Source organism: Lactuca sativa, chromosome 6 (genome assembly GCF_002870075.4).
Source record: "Lactuca sativa cultivar Salinas chromosome 6, Lsat_Salinas_v11, whole genome shotgun sequence".
Lineage (NCBI taxonomy): Eukaryota > Viridiplantae > Streptophyta > Magnoliopsida > Asterales > Asteraceae > Lactuca > Lactuca sativa.
The window spans coordinates 137,690,711-137,701,141 of record NC_056628.2 but is presented as its reverse complement, the minus strand read 5'-3'; the positions used below and the strand labels follow the sequence as shown (position 1 = coordinate 137,701,141).

Here is a 10,431-nt window from a genome sequence, read left to right as displayed (position 1 = left end):
CAACTCATATTCATATTCATAGCCCATATTGTGATTGTGGTATATATTATAATGCAAAAAACATTATGCTGTGTTATGGGAAATATGTGTGATAACTGTTATTATGATACAATGTGATCATTTCTTACAATAATGTTATAATACTATAGATAATATAACATATGAAATAAAACCATTTTTGTATGAGAAATTAATTATCCCCTATATTTTCACATGTCATTTTGTTATAGGAACAAAAACAAAAATAAAAATAAAAAATGAAAGGATATGATATTTAATTTTTCTTTTGGAATTACATCATGCCATCGATTCTCAATAGTATCCCATTTATTCTTCTTTATTAGATACTTTAGACTAGATTTAGATTAGAATATTAGATTTAAAGTTTTTTAAGACTTATATACTAACACGTACCTAAAAACTCTATTCTCGATAATTAGATTCGGTATAATTAATTATCTCTCTAATAATCTTGGGTTCGGATAAATCTAGAAAGTATTATATATTCAAACACCATAAGACTCATGTAAATGATTGGTTGATGCAAGGCAAAATATCTTGGTCATTACGTTTGGTTATAAAACTCAAATTATTGACGTCAAAATGTCGATACATTAATTAATAAACCACTATAATACCAAAAGCAAGGCGATAAGAACCAGAAAGTCGCTGGAGCTGTTCATCTCATCACCCATCACATCCCCTTCATCGACCCTGACCATGTCTCTCTCTCTCTCTCTCTCTCCAGATTCCCTATAGTATGTGGTGGCCGTCGGCACTGTTCGATATGAGTACAAAACCTGCCTCACATTCCAGTTTTCCACCGCATGTTAGAGGGAGAGAGAAAACCCCTATATATCATCGACCAAGTACACCAAGTACACTAATACCTTAATCATACCACTCAGAAAGTAAGAGTTTTGGTATCAGTGATGCTTTGTTTCATGTTCTGGCTTTGTGGGGTTATTTCTGTCTTTACTGACCCAAACCCTAGATGTTCTTTCAGGGTACCTTTCCTTAAATGGGTATTTTGCTTCGTCTTCTCAGATCTGACTTTGAAATCTTCTCCCCTTTCTTTTTTCTTTTATCTCATGCATTGGTTAATTACCCTATTTGGGAAAGTTGTAAACTTGTGGGGAGAGAAATAGAGCTGACAGAAGAGAGTGAGCACACAAAGGCTAATTGTACCGAAGTTACTTGTATGATTGTTTTGGGTGCTCACTGCTCTATCTGTCACCTTCATTCTTTTGCTTCTCCCTCCTTTCCTTTCCCTTAGGCTGATACTTTTGTATCTTGGATTTGTATGATCTGATTTTTTATCAAAACTAAACATTCTTTTTGTGTCTATACATGTCTGTATGTCAATTCCCTTGGATTCTTTTGGAAAAAATAAAGGATGTGGGTTGTTGAAGAAGCACACCTCACACCTGAAATAGTCTTGTTAGTGTGTTTGTTTTGGATTCCAACAAATAATATAAAATTCTTGTATTTGAATATAATATTACTGATGACTAGTTAAGTAGGGTTTAGTTTGATGAAAGCGTGACTTTTCATGGTTTACTGTGCTAAATCAACTGAAAACTGACGTTATTATGCAACTATCGCCTTAACAATACGTTATTTAGAATGGTCCTCCACCTCTCTTTCTTTTTCCTTTTTAATTTTTCCTCGCGCATGCGATAACTCCCCCCAGAAATTTTGGGTGTTTGACTGGATTTTCTGTTCTTGATTCAGATCTATTCCCACACTACTTAAGGTACTAGCTGTTTGACAAATCTTTCGATAATTCTTTTTTGTTTTGGAAACTTCAAGAAGTCGGTTTCTTTTTGTTTATAGTTTGGGTTTTGTTGGAGAATCCCCCTCTACTTCTTCCATTTTCTGTCTTTTTGCAGATGTATTATGTGAACTTCGAAACTAAGTCAAGATCATAGAGAATGCTGATATTGATCCAGAGAAAGTACCAAAAGCAAGGTTCTGTTACTATGATTCTAACCTACTTTAGTAAACTCTTTGATCACCCTTTTAATTATTGTGTTTTGACATGACATCTGTTGTTATATCATATCAGTTTGACTGCGTTTTTAGTGTCACAGTATAACATTTCTTTTTTCTTTTTCTTTTTGTCTTTTGCATCTTGTTTGTATCGCTTATTGAACCCATCATTTTTTGCTAAAATTTCTTTAGGTGCAATTTTTACTGTTTATGAGACCTATTTCTTTTTCAAGGAACAAAAAATGGTCTAGAGTTATCAAATTAGAAATGTTCTAGAAAACCCTAGAGGGTATAGGGATCCAAATAGTTTTTTCCAATGTTTGAAATAAAATCATAGTTTTCATTATATGCATAAGCAACAGTTTCCCCCTTTTATGTGTGATCAATCTGTCGTTTTAGTATTTGGTTTCAAATGTTGGGTTCTTTCGAATCCAGGAAAGAGGGTCTACCTGAAAGAAATTACACCAAATATGTATGGTATGTAGATCTAGATCATGATCTTTAGAGGGAGTTTGTCAAGGAAGTAAGCATTAATTGGTATATTTAGTTAATGATGTTAGTAGTTTAACTCTTCTGTTTCATATGAGTCACAACTGCATTTGATTAATGAATGAAGCTGGCAAGTTATAATCACTTAAAGCAATGCTATATATTGAAGTAAGCAACACTTATGCAAATAAGTTTTACTGCCTTTCTTTAAAAAAAAAAACTCTAAATATGAAGTTCCGTGTTTCTAAAATCTAGAGATTGATACTTGATATGGGAAACAAAAGGTTCCATACTTTACTGTCTTTCTATCATGGAGATTATGTTCCTTTTTAGTAAAACAAACATCTTTGTTGGAGATTGTGTTCAAAATTACCAGTCTTATTTTTATATGTTCTATGAATTTAATAATCTGTTTGTTAGTCTATATATTAAACAATGTTGTTGGATGATTCCTATACACGTTTCTTGTCTGTAGTCAATATGCTTCTAATTTTCATATGGCTTAATGTTTTATTAGTTTATAAACTATATTGTTTACTAACATAGTTACTAACTTGATTCTGTTCAATATTTTTGGTCGATATGCTTATAATGTTTATATATGATTTAATGGTAAATTATTAGTTTAGGAACCATTGGTTTCTAATAGCATAGCTTACAAACTTGACTCTGTTCTACTTCTAATGTTAAAATAACAATATTGTAGTTTGTCGGGAGGATTTTATATCATACCATTTAAAAGATTCAAGGCGTGTCAAATCCTTGTTTATCTATTGAGCTAATTTTAAGTGCCTTTTTATTCTTGAATCAACTATCATGGAGTAATTTCTTTCTTTTCACCATCTCTATTGGTTCTGGTGTGGCTCTTGGAAGAGGACTTGGGGTTAGGGGGACCCCATCTAGGCTTTGCTTTTCAATTGTTGCTAAATGCTGATTTCCAGAGTGATAAAATAATTGCTTTAATGGATGTAGAAATTTTGTATCTTATAAATTAGCTAAAAGTTTAAATCCCAAGTAAAGTTTCTTCATGTGGCATTACTATATGGTTTCTTGAAGATCTGAAGACATGGCTATGCCATTGGACATTGTGGAGAGGAAAGTTCTGTGAAATAGAAATTGTAATAAAAAAGAGAAGGATACAAAAAGAACAAAAGAAGAGATACATGGGAAGATGTTGCTCATCATCAACCTAAAATTGGAAATACACTTTGAGCCAATTTCCCTGCAACAAAGATGTATAGAAAAAACTTAAAATGGGCTTTCAGGCAAATTGGCAGCAGGAAGCGATGAGATATCATAGTGAAACCATAGCTATAAAACTGACATGTGTCCTAAATTGGCTTAAATTATACTAAAATGTATCCTGTCGCCTTTTTGTGAATAACTGTAGGACTAGTTTTCTCATGATCATTCTTGAAGCTCATCTGCCTCTAGGGAACCTGCTAGGATCACTGGACATGACTTGACTACATATGATAAAGATAATCCTGAGAAATCTTGTTAAGGAAGTGGTATGTCCATTGTTTGTTGGCCATTCCATTTTCTTGCATGAGTATACTCACCTCACTAGAAATCCTACTAAGAAAGTTGAACACTCCCACATTGCTTATATATCTCTTATAACTAATTTTGTTTGAAATGGCACTTTTACTTCAAGGAGAGTTTTATAAACAATTAGGTTCTAGTAAGAATAACTATATACCAAGTGTTTTGTAGTGTGTAAAATATACCATCCTTACATCATTACCTTTTTTTTGTGTAAGAAAATAACATTCTATCTATTATGGGTGCACAATCGAGCCGAGCCAACACGAGGCCAACTCAAAATACTCGATATTAGTCAATCTCGAGCTACTTGAGTAGGCTTTCAAGTCAAGTTTGACTAGTAAGTCGTGCCAATTCTGCAAGTTGTTTAAGGAGGTTGGGTGATAGATCGGCCATAGAAATAAACTAGGGCAACAAAAGTGGAGCATACGTAGATGGCTCATTTTGCTTCTCATTTAGAGAGGGGCGTTGAAATCCTTTCTATGGTCTCATGTGTGAACTTGCAAGTGTTGGTTAGGCTTATATATTGTACTAATATGTGTAGGTAGAGAAGGCAAAAATCAACCCAACCCAACCAACCAACTCAACCTGAACCCAACCCAAAATCAGCAGACTGGGTTGAGATTTCCAACCCATTTAGGATAAATGGGTCAACCTGTCTAACCCATTTAATTAAATAGGTTGGATTTGGTAAATTTTTTCAACCCACTGATCCATTTAGCTTTAATATATATTTAATTTAATAATGATTTAAATATTAACATATATTAGTCGAAGTATTAATTTATAAACTACAATGTTCTATTATTATTTATGTTTTAAAAAATACAATCCTAATCGCCATCTTTTTTCTTTGTGCCGTCAATACTAGTTACTTTTCAAATTCATTTCAAAATTACATATCTTTAATGTTATTTGAATAAAATCTTTGTATTTGTGAATTGGGATTGTGCTTTTATTATACTTTGAAAGTTTATTTAAGTTTATAACTAATTTAAGTGGTGTAATCTTTAGTTAATTTTTTTACTTTTTTATTTTAAATGAGTCAACCCGAGTTTCACCCATTTATTTAATAGGTTGGATTGAAAATTACATAAACGGATCGACCTAGTAACAATCCATTTATCAGAAAGGTTGAGTTGGGTTAAACTCTTCAACCCAATTAATAAATGGTTTGACCCCGAATCCAACCCAGGTCAACGCATTGCGAGCTTTATGTGTAGGTCCCATTAGTTTGAGTGAGATTGTCATGGTAGAAAAGCATATGTGGTCCCATATTCCCTTGTTCTATTTATTGGTTATGTTATACTTAACTAGTGAGTCATACAAGTCTTCTATAGTAAAACAATGGCAACGGACCCCAAAAATCCCATTTGGATGAGGTAAGGAGGAGGTAGATGGCGATAGTCTCCCTTAGACGAGGGTAGAGTGACTGCATTACTCTAAAAGACCTCCGCCAAGTGTGGAAAATGATAACCCTGCTCATGCAAGCCTTGTATATATTATGTAATTATTGAGTGCTCGATGGAGCTTCAGCATAATTGCAAGCTTAAATCCGGTGTTAGTGTCAAGGCGAGATTGAACTTGGCACTATACTATGTTGACTTGGCTCAATAACTTATTTCTATCTCAAAAAAGGATCATGAACATAGTCCTTGTACACGCTTTTGTTTCATTTCTCACAAATCTCGCCTCACTTCTTTCTCATTTGAATAACTCTCCTTTAGTGGCCTTATATATGTTGAAACAAGTTTCCTCTTCCAAAAGGTTCTATTAAAGTCTACACTGGAGTTAACCATCCCACTTCAATGAGTTGCCTTAATTGCTTGTTTCCAAGTGCTAAGCATTCTATTTATCTTCCTTTCATCCAATATCTCGTTATGTGGGTACACATTTATTATCATCTATAAAATAAAGACACCTAAAGAGTTTAGTGGAAGAATGAAGTCCTGCTTCAGCATTTAAAGTTGGAAGAGCCTACTTTCTGGAGGGCTTATGAGTTAAACAATCATGAGAATAGATTTGCTTGAATATGATTTCATCTTGAACATTTATAGGAGTTCATGCACCATCTACAGTTGTATCATGTTTCCTGCTTGAAGAAGGCTTGTCTTCTTAACAAATTGACCTGAGTTAATGATAGAATGTTGCTATGCATATGGCTGAATGTAGGACATTTGGAAACTTGAATATGGGCTGACAATAATGAATTAGAATCTGAGCATTTAGTTGAACTTTTTAAACTATATAGGATGGAATAATATGCTTAGAACCTCCTGATTCCTTAAGCCAAGAAATTGCATGTGAACTTATTAGAATTTGAAATCTTTATTCTTACAATATATAACAAAAAGCTTACCTTGTTCAATTTTGCTTGTTCCAGAATATCACATTTTCTGCTCCAATAAGTATCATTCGGTCCAGATGTTGTGGTGCTCCTTGCCAACATTCAGGTATGTCTGTTAAGAGAGGAGGATAATGCCTTTAAATAGAATTATTTACACCTTCATATCATTCTGTTTCCTTTGTTTCGTCCTGTGAAGGGAGATCCTATTCCTAATGACAACTGGCTGATAAGTATCCAGCTACTTCTACATGTATAATGGTCAGTTATATCTGGTATGCACACTCGAACTATTCTTTCCTTAATCTTCTTTGTGAATGTCAAATATCTGAATTTCTTTCAGCTTCTTGAAATGATCAGGATTTGTTGGCAATGACAAGCAGGTAGGGTGTTAAATTGGTATGTTTGGTGTAGCAATCTTGTAGATGATAGTTTTATGGCTTTGTACTCCTAGCACCTTGCTAGCTCTTTGGCTTATTTATTGAAATATCCTATTGCCATTAAAAAAAGTACTTGTTACTGTTTGTGGGACACATAGCCCGTGTAAATGATATTGATTTTTTTTAAACAGCAAGAATTGGATTAAAACTAGCAAGAAGCTAGGAAAACGTGACCATTATATATATATATATATATATATATATATATATATATATATATATATATATATATATATATATATATATATATATATATATATATATATATATATATATATATATATGAAAACGTGCCATTTTAAGTTCCCAACCCTTTGAGTTCTAACACTACACCACAAAAGGGACATATAACACCTCTGAAAGCTTTACAAGTGCTCTTGAAACACATGTCATTCCTGTAAAACCAAAGAATCAACAGAGAATCACTAATGACAGCTTCAAATTTGTGAAACGGCACCATTAGCGACATTTTAGCGACGACATCAGTTGAGATGCAGAAATTTATGCCACCACTTAAGCCAGTGAGCCATTAAATATCTAGTTGTCGAACAAGAGAGGAGATTATTTCCAGTAAGAAGTAAATATATAATATAAGTATATTGTGGAACACAAGCGGATATTAGTTACTCCCTTGATCATTGTTTGTGTTCATCCATGAAGGCGCCTAGGGTTTTATTATTTAAAAATCAAGTTATTTAATTCGTCACCGTTGTCAAGTGAGATTCTAATGCTACATATAAGTTTTATCTAACTCAATCAAATACGTTTACATTGTATTGTTTATAGCTCACACATAAGCTAGTTCTTTTTCTTGGAAGTGTTGTAGGTACAAGTCATAAAACAGCTTCACTTGAATTCTTGAAGGTGCATTTAGCTACTTAAATATACTATAAATAATAGAAGCTAAGAAAACATTTGAATAAATATGTTTTTTACTATGTATAATGATTTCTTCCTCTTTCACTTTTTTTGCACATAATATCACCATGGCTTATTACCTTACATTAATTTGGAATTACTAAAGACGACATTACAGCCATCATATTCCTAATAAGTAGAAAAGAGGTTTTGATTACCCGTCATGTGTTTGGCCATATATACATGGTCCCTTTTAAATTACATTTGGGTTCCATAAACGGGTTATAACATGAAGGAATGGCTACTAGAGCCAAATCAAAAGACAAAGCAACACAAATACCAAAAATGATTGGAGCAGAAAAACATAAAAGAGCACAACATTGTTTTAGACTAGTTCTACAGAGAATAGAAGGCCGGTCATTTCTGAGTTTAAGCAGAGTCCCAAGCACATAGTTGCATTTAAACATAGCCTTTGTTTCATCCTTGGCTTGATCAATCCACCTTTGCATTCCCCGTGAGATTAGTGGATCATTGTTCTTATAGGAGCATTTTGAAAGATGGATGGCCTAAGGATCTGAATTTGAATGTTAGGACCATTGATTGTGGAGGATTCAAGAGTAATTTGTGAAAGACTAGTTATATTTTATCTTTTGAATATGATAATTAAATGAGAAAATCCTTGTGAAATGGTATACATACCCAAGCATTGGTCACTTAGGTTTTGGCACGTAGAGAAAAAGAGAGGCAATCTCTGTGTTAATCTTGAGACATACTTAGTGAGAACAATTTTAGTGTGAATTATCATCATTGATGAGTTACTCATCCATTAAATTAAGACCTCAAGCTATGAAACCTTTAAGCATTTTTTATTGGTTTTTGAGAAAATGGAAAGAAATCATCCATTTGTATACATGAGCATATGATGCTTCAGTGTGTTACTAGGTGTTAGAACCATTTGACCATTTGGAAGAGCTAATCTGGGTTTAAAAGGCATATCATTTAATTTTGTGACCATCAACTTGTGCTAAATAGGACCTTCAAAATATCATTTTGTAACCATTTGACCATTTGGATGGGCCAATGCACATCTTAGTCGGTTTCCCACATCCTAGTGGAATTCAGACATGGCATATTTTACATTTCTAATTTTTTAGTGTCATGACATGTTTTCCTAACTAAATTTTTTTAACCTTAATTAGTTGCTTTACATATACGATTGAGATGGAACAAATTTCTGATCAAACATATTTTTCTTGTAGACCAAAATTAAAGGTGGGATCGTTGAAACTTTTTGAAGATTATGTTCTTTATTTTCATACCATAACACCACGAATCGTGTTCAGGATTATGATGAGGTAACAAGTCTGATACTTTGTGAATGTGTACAATCAGTTAAAAGGAAAACCTCATGACCAATAAGAAACCAAGGAGGTTTTAGACGTGCCCTAATATTCGATGGTAAGGAGGTTTCAAACTGCAGGCCCTAAATTTATGGTAAGTAGTTGTTAAAGTTGATGTCTAGCTATATATGTGAAAGTGGTTTATATTTTTCTTTGAATTTGTAGGAGGATACATGTTATTGCTGTTATTTTCAACGGATTGAAATATACATTTACTAGTTTATAACCCGTAAAACCACGGCTACAAAATTAATTAAACTTTAATAGTTAGAACACAAAATTATTAATCAATTATAATCGTTAATTTAAATAAATATGTGAAATTATATCACCTTATAATTTGTATTAATTTTATTTTAATTTTTATTGCATTGTTATTAATTTATTGTAATTAACGTGAAAATTTTAAAATTTGAAATAGATAATTAATAGGTTGACAAGTGACATGCATTAATACATTAATTAAGAGGTTTAATAGTGTGACACATGACAAAAAAAGAATAAAATGTGTATTAATTAGAAGTCCTAATATGATGACACATGTCAAAAGGAGATTAAAACTATTCTTTTATTAGAATAGGATTGTCGTTATTGTGAATTGTCCCCGCGAGGTACCATGCCAGTGTTGTAATGATTATCTTTTTAAGATGCAAGAAAATGAATTAGCAAAAAGCTTCAACTTGTTACTAGGAAAATGTTCAAGTTTTTTTAAGGAAAAGATTCAGCTAGTTGGAGGATAAGCTTCAACCTATCATTAAAGAGATGGAAATGGAGAAACTAAAAGGAAAGATCTATTGGTCGAAGATGTTGAATTATGTTCTTTTAATTTTGATTTTTGCTGTAATTATCCTGTTAATTAATGGAATACCATCATGTTGTAATGTATTTTCATATATTGTAGTAATGTTTTAAATATTTTTTTCATGGTTATATTATAGATTGCTAATTAATTGATAGTTTTGTAAAGGTTTATTATGGTTATATGAATATTTTGCATGGCAGGTTTTGTAATGGGTTTTATGATAACTTTGTAAATTGACATTGTTCTACTTGTTTGCAAAACATTTACATACATATTCACACACTAGATGTGAGACTCATATATTACATGAGTTTATTTAAAAAAATTAAATATGGAATTTTAACAATTTAAAAAGTTTGAATTTATAAGAAAAATAAGAAAAATATTAAATTATTAAAATTAATGAAGCTTTAATGTATTGAATACATTATATATATAAACTCTTTCTAATAAATATCATACATATATATTACCTTACATCACTACAAGAATAGGACGAGATTTATAGGGACAACATTTGTCGTCCCTATAGGCTACCTACCTATAGGGACAGCATGTCAT

At 32.2% G+C, this 10,431-nt stretch overlaps 1 long non-coding RNA gene across 3 annotated transcripts; it reads left to right on the top strand.

Moving 5' to 3' along the window:
• Window positions 1-636: 636 nt before the first annotated feature.
• LOC111893938 (uncharacterized) lies at window positions 637-6,977 on the top strand. Of its 3 annotated transcripts, XR_002851046.3 has the most exons (5): window positions 637-1,756; window positions 1,893-1,971; window positions 6,410-6,479; window positions 6,570-6,645; window positions 6,714-6,977. It is a non-coding gene; the product is annotated as an uncharacterized LOC111893938 (long non-coding RNA). The 3 variants fall into 3 exon arrangements; XR_002851045.3 differs by having other exon boundaries at window positions 637-1,971; window positions 6,731-6,977; XR_002851044.3 differs by having other exon boundaries at window positions 637-1,971.
• The last annotated feature ends 3,454 nt before the right edge of the window (window positions 6,978-10,431 follow it).